Here is a 16,196-nt window from a genome sequence, read left to right on the forward strand (position 1 = left end):
TAGACCATTGTACAAGCTGTTGATTGTCTTTGAGTGGACCGAGGCATGCCAACGAGTGTACGAAGAGTTGAAAAAGGATTTAACCACGGCACCAATTCTACGAGCCCCAGATTGGACCATTACCTTACACGTGCACATCGATGCTTCTAAGTTTGCCATGGGGGCAGTGTTGTGCCAACCTGGTGAGCACAACTTAGATTATCCGGTGAGCTTTGCCAGTAGACAACTCACGAAGACGGAAATGAACTACTCAACAACAGAAAGAGAGGGATTAGCCATGGTGTTCGCTGTGAAGAAATTTCGGCATTACCTATTGGCCACACCCTTCATCTTTTTTGTGGACTATCAAGCCTTGCTCTATCTAGTAAACAAACCTTGTGCTACAGGATGCATAGCTCGATGGCTCCTTCTACTCTTGGAATTCAATTTCTCCGTGGTTGTGTGGAAAGGAAAATAGCACTACATGGCTGACCATATGTCACGCATTCCCACGGGAGAAGCCGATGGACAAGGCATCATTGATGAATTACCCGACACCCATCTATTCCACCTGTCCAGCGAGAGAGATTTGTTTAAGGCTAATCTAACGCCATATTGGGCGGATGACATAGTCCAAGTGCTTGAGCACGGATTACCTGAGCGACCAATAGAAAAAGCTCAACTTAGGCACTTGATCCTTAAGATCCAGCCCTATCAGTTGATTGCAAGCCAACTCTATAGGCTGGGGCAAGACAGATTGCTGTGTAGATGCGTATGTGAGCATGGCACGCAGTGCTCTCGGAGGCACACAACGGCATTGCGGGAGGATACTTTAGCGGAGACACGACAACACGGAAGGTGCTGCAGTCTCAACTATGGTGGCCCACACTTTTCTGTGATGCCACGCGATTCGTCAGGCATTGTGATGAGTGCCAACCGACAAAAGTCCCGATACACAAGGATCAGATGGAGTTGATCCCAATTATTACTCGATAACCCTTCGAAAAATGGGGAATCGACTTCATAGGACCCATTAGTCCTGTGGCCCAGTACTCACAAGCCAAGTACATCATTGTGGCCACGGATTACCTCACGAAATGGGTAGAGGCAAGAGCCACACGTAAAGACGACGCTAGGACAACTGCCAAGTTTTTATGGGAGCAAGTGATCTCGCGATTCGGCTGCCCCATCGAACTGGTCAGTGAGCCAAGGCACGCGCTTCATCAACAAAGTGATAGCGCATCTCCTGTCCACCTTTCTCATTATCCATCACAAATCATCGCCATACTACCCTCAAGCGAACGGTCAGGTAGAATCCATGAATAAGATTCTTGTCAATGTCCTGACCAAAGTAGTCTCAGCCTCACGTAGCGACTAGGACAACAAGCTTATGGAAGCTTTGTGGGCTTACCGTACGGCTTATAAAACGGTTGTCGGTCAAACCCTGTTCAGGTTGACCTATGGAACAGAAGCAATCCTACCCTTAGAATTCTTTGTTCCTAGCCTGAGAATAGCCCTTCAAGAACGATGGGAGGGGAAGGAGGCATGGATACAACTCCTGGTCGAGCTTGAACGCCTATCAGATACCCGTCTTCTAGCCGCCCATGCACTTGTATGTGAGAAGGCCTATCCCAAGAGTTGGTTTGATAAGCATGTCAAGCAGCACAACTTTGAACAGGGCAACTTAGTGCTCCTCTACTCGTTAAGGGACATAAATAGAAAATGAAATTTCGAGGCCTTGGACCCTTCAAAGTTCGTGCGATTAGCCGCATAGGCAATGTCGAACTCGAAACCTTAGACGGTGAGGGAATATGCTTCTTCAATGGCAGTCGTGTCAAGAAGTACTACCCTCCCACCCATCCTTTGCATGAGCCCCCGATGTTAGAACCGCCTGTCAAGGTACGAGTGGTCACAATCAATGAGATTGATGATGAGGATGAGGAAGTCGTAGAGCCTGCATACCTCCATATAACTGTCACTGCAAAACAAACTTGCGCTTTCAACGCTCTGATCGATGAGGGAGTAGACTTCAATGTCCTATCTCACGATCATTGGACCAAACTTGGCAGACCACCACTTCAGCCCATGAATGCTAAATTAAGCCCCTATGGGGTCCATTCCTACGCACTCCTTGGCAAGTGCAAAGTAGCCATTTCTATCGAGTCTGACACTGTCACAATGATTTTTTACGTGTTGCCAAATGCTAAGGACGCAGGCATGGAGTCGTTGCTAGGGTGCACTTTCAAAAAGCAGACTCACTGCAATGTTGATTATGAGTTGCAGCGCATCCACCTCACAATAGGCAACGTTCGCATTGTCACAGCTTTCAGTAAGGGCTGCATGACTTCATTACTGTCCGCAAAGCCACCGATAGAATTCTCCATGACCAAATCTACGAAGGGGGGTAGTGCATGGCCGCCACCTCCTAGAATTCAAGAAACACAGCCCACAGTAGCAAAACATAAGGCTCAATAGCCTAGATTTCAATGGAAGCCTAAGCAGCCACAACCGCTGCCTAGGAGTCGACGCTCCTATCCTCATACGACCAAAAACTCTAAACCTAGGAGACCCAGACGCAGTCATAGAAAGCGCCACATGATCAAGCAAAGATGGGTCCCTAAAGCCCTATTACGTGTGCAAGGCTACTACGAGGGAAATACCTGGCTGTGGATCCCTAAGGCCCACACGACCAAGGGCACCATTCACACATTGCCCTCAAGCTTGATCAAATCGCATTCCATAAGCCCTCAAAACCACAAGCCACAGTGCTCTCCTGAACCACAACCATTCGCCTCATCCATGCCTAGGCCCGAGAGAGTCCCACAAGCCTACCGGCCCAAACCCCAAGCTCCATCACAAGAGACATTACCCGCCGAAGTCAATTCGCCTCCCCAACTCCAACCTGAATGCAGCAGCCCATCCATTGTGGTTGCTCCTAATCCACTCAACATCCAAGCGGCCCAACCACAAACTCACGAACCCTCCCAACCGACCATCTTCATTGTCAAAAGCTCTTGTTCTGTCAAATCTCAACCACCTGTCGGCTTTACACCCTCCTATGAATGAAAATCCTTTTTAGCGCTAGCCGCGCTGACCTCGCTGAGGACACCGGGGATGACGTGGTGGATTGTATTAAAAGACTAGATGACATTTTCGTGTCACTTGCGCTAAGCTACGACCGCTTGGTCTTAGGTCTATTAGAAGACCCTTTGCAAAACTGAAGTGCAGAATATGCCTTGCTCTTGGGAAACCTTTGAATTTGCGTTCGCAAAAGCTTCTCGCTCCGCTGCTAAGTTGATTAACAGCGAAATCTCCAAGGAGCAAACCGTCAAATAGCGCCTTATCACGTCATACGATCCACGAACCACTTTTGCTATCATTGACCAAGAAATCGCGTAGTTATCACAGCTCGCTAATATTGGATCCCCTTTCTTGAGGCAGTGGTACGCTCTTAGGTTGTAATGGGAAGTTGAAGGATGTCGCATAATGACCAACGCTGAGCAACGCCGTGCCATCAAAACATCAGAGTATGATCCCACTTACATCGCGCCCACCTCGTATGAGTGTTAACCACTCTTCGGGGCCAACCCATAGAAGAACACATCAAAGGACACCCCTACCTCGATCGCTTGTTGATTGAGGAAGAGTTACACATTGCTAGCCATGTCGACTCTGGTGACTTCCTCATAGATGTTCTCACATACATCACGCACGTGGGAATTCGACCCTTTGATTTTGACCACGAAGCTCAATTGGAGTACAATCCAAATTTCTATACTTGGCTCCTTCACAAGTAACTCCTACACCAACATGCCGAAAGCCCTTGACCTTTTGACCCTCAATCCTAGGAAGGATTCTTCTCAAGATGGAAGGGGAGGGGGTAAGGTGAAATGAATCAGATGAGAAATGAATCAAAGGGGGTAAATCAAAGCAGAATCAGTAAAAAAAATAAACATATATTATGAAACAACGGATGGGGTAGGAAAATGGGGATGAAAACTTTGAAGTAAAGGGCAAAAAGTCCAAGTTGAAAATCTACATTGCTTCTTAATGAATTCATTCAAAAAGCATAGAGCTTTTCTTTTCTAGCAATCAACGAATTAATATGTGGAAAGCACTAATGAAAGTTACGATTTATGGCAGGAACACAAAATGTCACAGCAAGACCGCGCCCACCGACTCCTGTTCACAGATGAGGAAAGGGAGCAATACTGCATCCATCTAGAGAACCACGCCTTCAGCCAGCTTAAATTTCGAACCATCCACAACATAGAAGTTGTGGTGGCCAAGGAGGAAGCAGCTAGGAGGGTGGTTGAACAATGCAACCTCATGAAGTATCTTGAAAAGTTCTCGCAGGAGCCAGACCACCTGAAGTGCGTGGAGTTCCTCAGAATGTACAACCCAGATCGAGAATGTGGTATTGTGACGGTGGGCAGAGGAGAAGGTGCAAAGCAGGTACAGGTCCGCTTAGACCCAGCCTTGGTGGAGAAGGCTTTGGGGTTGGAGCCAAAGACGGAGAGGAAACAAAAAAGGGATGTTTATGCCATGCTTAAAATGAAGAAGGAAGATGTGCTCACAAATGACGGCATAAGCATCCAAGACATCCCTGACGCAGAAGCCAGGATGCAAGCCAAGCTGATACATGTGCTCTTCTCCAGCCAGTGCTACAATTCATTGATGCATCAAATTAGCATACCTGTGTTGGAGAATGTAGCAGCACATACCCTAGAGGAAGTAGACTGGAATGGGTACGTGCAAAAAACGATTGACCAGGCAGCCAAAGCATTCGCCCTAGGAAGTGTGCCAGCAGGAGGAGAATCTCCAGCCTCTAAAGCTATAGAAAGAAAGAAAGCCTCCTCCAAAGCCTCCTTCATCGGGTATGGAGGTGTCTTGATTGCGCTAATCCAGGAGGTAGTGAAGGAAGCACAGGATGCAGAAGAAGGAGAAGGAGAAATGCTAGAAAGGTTGCCTCCTCACTAGGACAAGGATAGGTCCACCGATAGAACTGAGACAGAGGAAGAAGGGAAAGGACAAATAAGCAAAAAGACAACCGAGAAGCCCAAGAAGAAGACAACGTAGAGAAAGAAGAAGGATGACGAAGGCAGAAAGAAGGAGAGAGAAGACTTGGAAAGGGCAAAGAAAGAGTCCCTAAAAGAGGCCAAGGAGAGAGTGATGAAGAAGAGACAGGAGGAAGAGAAGGAAAAAGAAGAATTACAGAAAGTAAAGAAGGCATCAAAATAGGAAGCAGGGGAGAAGAAAAGAAAGGAAAAAGTAGAAAAAGAGAAAAAAGAAGGAAGAGCAGAGAAAAGCAGAGGAGGAAAGGAAAAGAAAGGCGGATGAGGAAGAGGAAGAACTAAGAAGGAAGGAGGAAGAGGACCTGGCTGAAGCCACATGCTGGTCCATCAAGCAACAAAGCCGAGCTCATGAATTGGGGAACTGGAGCCCACAGAGAGAAGAAAGGCCAGGGTCTAGCACACAAGTGCCGGAGATTGGGCCACCTGCAGTCACTGAGGGCAAGGGCAAGGCCCCAATTCATCCAATTCCTACCCTCCTGGTGCCTTCCACTGAACCCACCACCACCATCCCTAGCATCCCGACCAATGCTGACATGTCAAATTTCATGGCATGGATGCAATACTTCATCCACAAAGAGATGGCCCGGGGACAGAGCATAGAAACCATGGCCACAAGACAAAAGAGGCCAGCTGCTGATGCGAAATCCAGGCAAGATCCTAAACGGTAGAAGGTGGAAGCCTTGACCTCACCCATCCACACAACGATGACGCCATCGGCTAACTACGACGAGTACATCACCGAGCTGCTCTCCCAATTGGAGAAAGCTAAGGAGGAACGCAAGATAGTCGTGTCTGAGTTGGCAGCTGAGAAGGAATCAGTAGCCACCTTCAGCTGGATAAAATGAGGATGATAGCCATGCAGCAAAGGGAGATCGCAGATCTCAAACAAGAAATGAAGGCTAAGGATAACACGGAGGAGCACTGGAGACAACAGCTTGAAAATGAAACACAGGAGCTAGTGAAGATGCAAAGAGAGCACAAGCTCCTGATAGTGCAATACCAGGAGCTCTTTACAAAATCTGCTCAGGTTGATGCACTTGTGGCTAAGCTAAATGCCAGAGATGAGGAGAGAAAACAAGACATAGAGGAGCAGCAAGAGGAGATCGAGCGCCTGACAGATCAACTAAACTCTGAAAAAGAAGAGCAAGAGAGGCTAGTCAGGGAGTTGGAGGACCACAAGCAAAAACTCATGATACTAACCCTAAAGCAAGGCGAAAGCATGGAAGAAATGAACAAAAGAGCAGAGGAGTGGGCTGCGCACAATGAAAAGAGGGCGAAGACACTGGCACAGTGCCTTACTCTGGTAGAGAAGGAGAAAATCATTGCAGAGAGCAAGGCGGAAGCCGCCCAAGTGACCTTCGGTGCCCAACAAAAATCCTTCCTCGACACCATCATGAACACCACCCGCTCAGCACAAGGAGAGTCATTAGAGGTGACGCAAAGAAAGCTCAGCATCGCATGTAGAGCCTTACATGCTGGATTGCAGATGCCACCCCTACCTGCAGAGGTTAGGCTGAGCTTGGACAAGCAACAGAAATACCTATTGCTGGCCGACCTAACCCCCTAGGAAATCGATGCCCTCGGATTTGAAGAGGAAGCACCAAGGGAGAACGACAGGGGGAGGAAGTAGAACTTGAGATCAACATGAACCGATTGAGGGAGGATGTAGTCCCACAACCCCCCTCGCCGCAGTCTCAAGAGCCACCACAAGAGGACCCATCTACGGAAAGACAAGCCGCATCTAGGGAAAGACGCAATAAGCTAGTAGAGGAAGCCAGGAAACAGCTGAGAGCCAAACCAGCCATGCTGCCGTCCGCACCCCTCCCACCTTGCCCTGATGATATCCCTGCGGGATTCCATGCAGAATTGGTGTTGTGGGAGATACAAGAACAAGGAAAGGATCCATTCATCTTTAGTTTTCTCCTACCCAATAGTCTGCGGAGGGTCTTTTCGCTCAAGGTGATGGATGAGGTGATCGCGATGATCGGTGGCCGGTTGGGGCAAAGATGGCTAGAAGAGCGAGAAAAAACCCTGATCTCTTGGGGCACAGAAGCGATTGATTACTGGCAGAACAAAGTTTTTGAAGTCCACACACTGTACAGGGCTACAAAAGCCAACCCTTGTGGAGGAGGCGAGTATGCAACATCAGTATGCTTGCATGGATGGCGTTTTGTAACACCCTGCCATTCGAGCGGAACAACCCTACCTACATGGCATACCCTCGAAGGGTAGGGGTGGATTTTGATGCCACCCTCCACGGGCGGTACGACTTCCCTATTATTTATAACTCTAATGTAGTATCCTTCGAGCATGCCCTTCTCTTTACCTTTGAAAGCCTAGATGATTCTATGACACGCTTTCTTGCGGATTTCTCCTCATGCCCTAACCCCGCCTTTGTAATAACCTGTAATTATCTTAGGTTACTTAAGCTACTCCTTAAGTAGGATCCGACTCCACAAGAGCGCGGCCTATCTCCCCTCTTCATTGACCCTAACACTATTGACAGCTGCGCCATGGCTCATCTTATGATGAGGGATAGTTTCCTCCCCTCTTTTTGCCTAGCCCTCCTAGAAGATATGAATGACATCCAATTCACTAGGTTCAATCACCCTTTCCTCTCTGTCACTTCTCTTCATGTCCGCATGAATATGAAAGATTACATGCAAAGTCACCAGTTTTTGAGCAAATCCATCTGACCCCCTTCCCCTCCTCATTCAGATGAAGACAATTAGGCTTGGCTGTCATTCCACAACTGCAAAAAAAAAAAGGGGTCAAAGCAAAGAAAAGAATAACATGAAAGGAAAAGCACACAAGCACTCACTTGCAGAAGCACTTAAACACCACATAGAGCACTATCACTGCACCTAGTGGTTCTCAAGTTAGGCGTGCCCGGTGGCTTCGGTCGGCCGGCTCCGCTCCTAACCCCCTAGCTCTTTTTGCTTCCCCACTTCATGCTTAGGACACATCAAGGGCAGGACATACCTAGGGAGCTAACACTCGCCTATGGTTAGACCTGTCACCCTAAGCCACTTGCACCGCACCTCCCTTAACACAAATGGGGTCCTCAAGTGTGGGACATCACCCAGGCTTGCCTGCAGTTAGACCCACCTCCCCATTCCACTAGCACGAGCACACTGCACTAACACAGTAAGGTAGACACTCCCCTTAGGAAGAGCACTGGACCTTCTCCTTTCAGGCATCACACATGCGGCAAACCACCAACTTCGGAGGCCCCTGTCAACCACTCGCTATCCATCTGGCTTCCCCGACAAACATCAGCTTCCACATGCACCTGAATCTACACGTGGCCCTTCCCTTTACACCATCATTGCCCAAGTGCCTACCACCCTACAACAACACAGAAGTGCCATGGGACTGGCACCCGTCTCGGAGGGAGGTAATGTTAACCCCAAGTCGAAATGGCAGAAAATGGTGGAAAATGAAGGAAAAAGTGGAAAAAGCATGGAAGAAGAACAAAGACACGCAAGCGACCTCTAAAAGCTAAGCTGAGACCAAAGGCGCAATTTTAAATGAAAGGTGCCTCAAAAAACTTGGAAAAATCTTGTAAAAGAGCACCAAGCTCCCTCTTGTGCCAATTGTAAAATATTAGACAGGCATAGGCTAGAGGTGTAAGGCTAGAAGAGGGAAATAGAAAAAAGACATTGCCACAATGGCTAGTCATGTAAAAAAGGGGATGGGTGCCCATGAGATTTTAGGGTTTGTATATAAAGTTCAAAAAGTGAATGGAAGCTCATTCTTTGGTGTGTGGCTAAGAAGAGCTCTCTTCTTCTTCTCTTCTTCTCTTCTTCTCTTCTTCTCTTCTTCTTGCTTGTGTGTGCTCTTGAGAGAGGGAGTGTGAGAGTGTGAGGGAGTGAGTGTGTGGGAGTGAGGGATCAAGAGGGTGAAGCTCTTCACCATCTCCTCTTCTATTCTTCTCTTCTTTTTTCTCGCGCGTGTGGCTATGGAGGATGGAGCTTGGAGATGGAGGAGGCTTGAGGATGCTTGAGCTGGCATCAAGAATTGTGAAGCTACCGAGGTGTGCGAGGGAGGAGGCTACTCACATTGACATCAAGGTAAGCTCACTACACTCATAGGATCGACGGCATGTCGGCTAGGTGAGAGATAGCCATTAGAGCTCGCTCGAAACGCTTGAAGCAATAAGCAATCCGTGGGTCTTGGCGGTTGAGCATGAGCTCCCACAACAACCATCTTGAAAGGGTGGTTGTTATTACTTCCCTAAGTCCACCCACTTACCTAGGGAAGTTCACAGTTTTGTTTCATTTGTGGGGTATTATCATCCATTCATTATTGCATTGGTTGAACTTTCGTTACCCTTGATGAATCTTTTATCTCACAACCATATATTTGAATGGATAGAAGCATGCAAAGTAGCAATTGAAGATGTTAAAATAGAAGTATCCAAAGTGTTGGTTTTAAAAGCTCGAAGAAGGGGTGAGATTTTCTATATATTCACGGGTGCGACAAGGCATTTGGAAGGCATAGCTGTTAACCTCAGCACAAGAAAAATTGAAAAAAAGCAGAAAAAATGAAAAATTGCAAGTTGGGACCTAAAAGAGGTGGCCTAGAAGGAAATCAGACACAACGAAAGAAGAAGGAAGGGAAATGATTGAAAGCACAAGGGTGGCTCAAAAGCTAAGGGAAAGGCAAAAGCGCACTTTTAAATGTGAGATGCCCCTAAAACTTCTTGTAAAAGAGAACCAAGCTCCCTCTTGTGAAAATTGTAAAGGTAGATGGGTGATAGGAAGGAAGCTAGGAAGATCGGAGGAGAATGAGAAAAATGGCCTAGGCCACTGTTGGCCATGTAAAAGAGGGGATGATTGCCCAGGATGGATAAGGATTTTATATATAAACTCAAAAAGAGAATGAGAAGCTCATTCTTTTATGTGTGGTAAAGTAGATTCATCCTCTTCTCTCCTTCTTGCTTGCTTGTGTGTGTGCTTGAGAGAGGGAGTGTGAGAGAGTGAGTGTGTAAGGGTGAGGGATCAAGGATGAGAAAATCTCCAACATCTCCTCTCCTATTCTCTTCTCTTCTCTTGCATTGTGCGGCTATGGAAGATGGAGCTTGAAGGTGGAGGCTTGAGGTTACTTGAGCTTGCATCACGAATCCTGGAGCTACTGATGTGCTTGAGGAAGGATGTAACTCGTTTGGGCATCAAGGTAAGCTCACTAAACCCCAGTAGGATCCAAGGTGTGTTGGCTAGGTGAGAGATAGCCATAGATATTGTAGGGGAGCTACGTAGCTCTACCCCGAGACCTACGGACCGCTTATTGATCAAGTGTTTCAACCCGAGCAGCCATGGCTACCTCTCACATAGCCGATGCTGCGCAATGCCTACCTTGTGAGTGTAGTGAGCTTACCTTGATGCTCGATCGAGTTCCCTCCTCTCTCTCACACTCCGGTAGCTCCATGATCCTTGTGGCAAGTTCAAGTAACCTCAATCCCTCTCCGTCAAGCTCCATCCTCCATAGCCGCATGAGACAAGAGAAGAGAAGAAGGGAAGGAAAGATGAAGAGAGAAGATGGGGAGTTTCTTCTCCACGATCCCTCACTCTTACACACTCACTCCCTCACTCCCTCACACTCCCTCAATTCCTCACTCAAGCACAAGAAAGAAGGTAAGAAGCAAGAGAAGAGAAAGAAGAAGGTTTAGCTACACCAAGAATGAGCTTCTCATTCACTTTTGAACTTGATATACATGCCCTACTTTTTGGGCAGTCATCCCAACTTTTTACATGGCCAGCCATTAGCCTAGGCCCTCTTTTCTATTTCCCACCATTCTAACTTATCTCGTTCCCACTAATGCATACAATTGGCATAGGAGCGAGCTCGGCACTCTTTTTACAAGGATTCGGGAGCACCTTCATATTTAATGGCACGCTTTTACTCTTTTCTTTTCTTGAGGTGACACCATCATTCAGATTTTCAGAGTCTGACCTCCATCCAAGATGCCTTTTCCTTCCTTTGTCCTATGCCTTCTTGGTTGTCTCCTTCTTTCATTTATCCCGCACTTCTACTCCATTTTTCGAACCTATATGCTGCGGTAAACAGTACCCCCTCCTAGCAGAGTGCTAGTCCCATGGCACTAGGGTGGGGAGCAGCAAGGTAGTTGGAATTGGTGCTAAGTGGAAATGGCGGGTAGATGACCACTGTCGAAATGGTGGTGCTCTGATGAGAGATGATGGGGTGTTGATTCTTGGTGATTTGGAGAGGTTCCGGCTTGCTTTGATCTGCATGAAGATGCTCGGCCTTGGTTACACAGTTGGAATTTGTCGTCGGCGATGAGTTGTCAAAATCGGGACTCTGTAATTAGTTGAAGAACACATGGTGCCAAGATGTAGTCAATGGCAGGCCCGACTGAGTTACGAAAAGCCTGCAAGAGAAAGTTGTGCACTCCTCCCTAAGGGGTGTATCTATCTCATGGTGAGGTGTAAGTGCATGTGTAGTGGAACTGGGAGGTGGGTCTAACCTTGGGCAAGCCCTTGGTAATGTCTCACACTTGAGGACCCAGTTTGTGCGTTGTTGGAGGTGTAGGGTAGTGCAGAACTTAGGGTGACAGGTCTGAAAGTCCTGCCCTTGATGTGCCCTAAGCGTGGAGTGGGGAGAGGGGCTAGGGGTGATCCCTAGGTGCGGTGAGCAAAGTGTTTTTTAAATTTTTTTTAATAGAAGGCATTTAGCTAGTGCCGATCATCGTCAGCCGAAGCGCGGGGAGGTTGCAGGCATTGGGATAGAAAGGCACGGCTTTGGAGATATTCTTTAATTGCAGCTCGGGCCTTCAGAGGTGTGGATGACAAAAAGGGGTGGTTACACATTGTGAAGCAGGTATCATTCATGTTTTCTAAGAGCTCCAAGAAAAAGGAGGGGAGGAGGGATGCCCTCATCGTTAATCGAGTCGTAGCTCTACTATCGATGCCTAGATTGATGTCAAAAAAGAGGGGGGGAAGGTGAGCTTCTTCAGCAGTAGGCTTCTGTAGTAATAGGAATTTGAGCAACCTAAGATAGTTGCAGGTGGTTAGGAAGGCAGGATCTGAGTAGGAGGAGAAGTCCGCGAGGAAGCGGGTGATGGAGGGAAGGATATCATGTTGTCTAAAGACTAACCATTCCTCGGGAGTTTGGGCATTTACATTATATATTTTAGGAAAATCAAAATCCCCGTGAATGGTGCGGTCATAGTCCACTCCATGCCGGCGGGGGTAGGGCATGTAGGAGGGGTCATTTTGCTCCTTGGGGAGTGAGTTGCAGAAGGCGGTCTAGGCGTCAAAATTGGCGTCCCAAATCCTCCACCGCCACTTTGGTTGCACCTCATAGCCTTGGACAGATTTGGGAATCCGGTTCACCTTGTCTTGCCAGTAGTCTGCAGGCTCCTGCCTCCACCTGGTCATAATTAGGCTCCTTTCTTCTACCCATTTGTTCACTAAGTCGTTAGCTAGATCCTTGATTTTGGATAGGATACTGAGTGACAATGCCCGGTCCAGTGAGCGTGGGTATGAGAAGGACATCTCAAAAGGCCTCGTCCCCCGGTCACACCAGATGACCAATTCCTACAGCCAATCAATGGGATTGGGGTCCCTTCGTAGAGGTACTGGCTCTCATCAGAGAATTGTCTTGGTAGTGACCGGGCTCTGTGTTGTGCATCCTCTGCTAGCTCCTGCCTCCTTCTTGTGGCTGCCACAATGCGCTCTGGCATGTGGGCATCTTCAGTCTTGTCTGGTGGGAGGTCTGGTAGAGGGGGACTGGGCGCTTTTCGTAGTTCTTCGTCAGCCTCTTGGTCCAAATCCGAGCCTTCCTCGATATCTTGTTTGGCCACGGCTGGGACTGTTTGCGGTGGTGGTGTGGGCGGCTCCTACTCTTCGAATCCTAGGTCCTTGAGCTCAACAGTGGAGAGGCCGGCACTGCGTAGGTAGCTGAATTGTTGTTCCTTGGTGAGTCCCATGCTGGTGGGGAGCTCCCATTCTTGAAGGCCGTACCTTAGCGCCCGGGTAGTCAATTCTAGTTTTCTTCTCACCCTTTCCAGTGAATCATCGCCTTGTGCTTGGGTGACATGTAGCACGGTGCTGAGAAAGGCTTGCCTTTGTGCATTGGTGCATACATTGGCTGCTTCAGCTCTAGATTCGGCAAGCACTCTCTCACACTTTGCCACCGCCAAGCACTCCGTTAATTGCCGGATTCTGTCAAAGTTATTTGCTTCCCAAGCGTTGGCCCTCTCATCCATCTTTTTTCTTTCCTCTTCCATCGCACTCGCCAGTGTGGTCATCACCTGTTGTTGTTCGTTCGTTAAAACCCAGAGTTGATGCCACTCCCTGGACTTTTGAGCCAATTGCGTTTCTGCGATTTCCTTCACTTGAGTTGCGATTCTAAATTTATGCTCTGCCTCATCAATTCGTGCCGATCTCTCCTACGCCTACTGCTCATGGCTCTGGATTTTCGCAAGGTGCAGTCTTTGTTGCATGAAGGCCATGGCCATGAGGGCCTCAGTGTCTTCCTTGGCAACTTCCAATGCCCCTTGTAGCCGTTGTACCCCCTATTGTTGTTCTTGCACTTTCGTTGCCAGGGTTGTGGACCGGCCTTGTGCTAGGGATTCTATCTCTCTTTCTAGCCTATTTTGCTCCTCGAGCTCATACTGAAGCTTTGCCATGGCGTCCCCCTGCCCCTCGCTCAATTCACCTTCTTGAGTTGCCAATAGGCCGTACCCCTCTAGTCTGGCTGTTCTTTGCTCTAGGTCGGCATACTGCTACACCAGCAACTTTAAACTCTGTTGCTCAGCCACCAGGTTCTAATCTTCATCCTCCAGCCTCTGTCGTAGGCGGTTCTCATTGTCATGGGCCTCCTTTTTTTCCTCTAGCTGGTCTTGTAACGCCTTGACCTCCCTTCACCAGTTAATCTCTTGCTTTGAAACTTCGAGCTTCAGGGCCGCCGAGGTTTCCCTTTCTTTCTCTAGCTCCAGTAGGGCCACCTTCTTTTCCTCCTTTGCCACCTCTAGTTGCGCTAGGAGCTCGGCGGGCTGTGGGGCATTTGGGGTGTTTATTGGCATCGGCACGAAGGAGGGAGGTAGGGGGTGTAATAGCGACTTTCCCTTTCCTGTAATCATCGGGGCTGCCCTTACACTGCCACTCGCTTCGGCTTCATGGTGAGGACCATAGGGGTTGATTTCTCTTGGTCTATGAGTTTCTTCAATAAACCTGTGAGTGGCCTCAGCCAACTCGGCCAGTTCCTTCATGCTCAGTTCGTAGGCTTTCTCTTCCACCCTTCTCTGCCGTTCCTCTTCTGCCCTTTTTGAATCCTCTTTAACTCTTGCGAGTTCTTCCTCCTCCTTCTTAGTTGTTCTTCCAACCCACATGACTCTTTTCAAGCCCTCTTCTCCTTGGCTCACTCCCGTTTGCTCAGCGTCTTCGCCTTCTTTTGGCCCTTGCCGTTCTTCATTTGCTTTTGAGGCCCGGCCTTTTGCAGGGGTGGTTCTTTAGGATCCCCTACATCGCTAGCCGTCCTTTCACTCGAGCCTTCTTCCTCTCGACGTGGTGAGTCTTGGTGCTCAATCTGCTCTCCCTCCACACCAGCAGCCTTGATGGCCTTGTCAATGATTGCTGTAAGTTTACCTCCATACCTGATCGTGGAGGCCTTGATGGCAGGTTTTTTCCTCGTGGATTGCGCAGTGGAGGCTGGGAATTCCCCACTGGCTGGCATTGCGGCTAGAGCTAGAAGGGCGGCTGAACTTTTTATAGTCTTCTGGACGAAACCGTTCCAGTCCACCTCCTCTGGTACTCCTGCCACAATGCTTTCCAACAGTGGTACGCTAATCCTATTCATGAGGGCGTTGTACCTGTGGCTCAAGAAGAGAGAATGGATAATCTTAGCTTGCATTCTTGTTGCCGGGTCTGGAATGTTGGCTAGACTAATCCCATTGACCGTGTGTACATCTTCCTTTTTGACTCGCAGCATGGCGTACACGTCTACGAGTCCCAGGGATTTTTCGATAGTGGCGGTGTCAAGGGGCACCTGCACCCGTCTTTGTTGATTACTGCCCTTACCATGACCATGCTACAGCTTCCTCCTTCATTGAAATTTCTCAAGAACTCTGTGCACATGCTGTAGTCGACAGCCTGCCCGACTTTCTCTACGTACTTCTTGAGGCTGCATTCATTCACTAGCTCTCTTACGGCTGGCTCCTCCGAGATAGCCTCATCTAGGTTCATGGTATGCTTAAAAGTAAATTGGCTGAATCCCCATGTTTCGATGCTGATTCCATATTTCGTCATCTCTGCTTTCGTAAATGGAAGTCTGCCCTATTCTGCCATGGTATGTGCCTGTCATTACCCTAGCCAACATTAGAGTTATGATTTGATTCATTCCTAGCATAAGAAAAGAAAAAAATATGTGCGCCAGTCTATTGGGTAGATTTAAGGAGATGAAAATTTTTAAGAAATAATTAACAACCAACATCTTTTCCTCCTTGCTTTCTTTCCTATTTGAATTTAGTAGGGCATTGTTAGTCTTCACACTTTTGTTACCTCATTTGGTTAGTCCGTTGGTTGTCATTGGCTCTCCCCCCTCTTTTCTAAGTGGCACGGGGGAGGGGAGGCTCGCATGGGCTATGTGGGGTGAGCTACTTGGCCATAAGCTAGGTATACAGGTTAGGGTTGTATTCAAACTAGGCATGGCGATCAAGTTCGCCTGGTTGCAGGGAAGCTTGAGTGATGTAGGTTAAGACGTCATGAAAGATGTCTCCCGAGTTGAGGCAACTAGCAATGTGCAACTCCTCCTCTGTGAGGAATTGGTCGATGTACGGATGGGCCAGTACCATCATCTAAGTGTAGGTTGGCCAGAACTCTAAATGAAAGAGGTTCCACGTACGTAGGGTCGCATTCAATTGTTTTGATTGCCCTCCTTTGCTCAGCATTAGTCATGATCCGGTGGCCTTTTTTCTCCTATTGGAGTCGTAAGGCGTACCACAGTTGCATGAATGTAGAAGCAGAGCTGGCAAGCTGCACAAGCTCCTCCAGTTCGTGTTCCGGCATAGATCGAGTGGGCTTGTGGTATGAGGTGACTAGTCGCCTAAGAACAGCTTGTTCCTTTGAGATCTCTCCATTAGCGATTAGCTCGGCCGCAACTTTGGGAAACTTGATGGTC

This window comes from Lygodium microphyllum, chromosome 29, assembly GCF_053477565.2.
Source record: "Lygodium microphyllum isolate KBCC chromosome 29, Lygodium_microphyllum_v1.1.10, whole genome shotgun sequence".
Classification (NCBI taxonomy): Eukaryota; Viridiplantae; Streptophyta; class Polypodiopsida; order Schizaeales; family Lygodiaceae; genus Lygodium; species Lygodium microphyllum.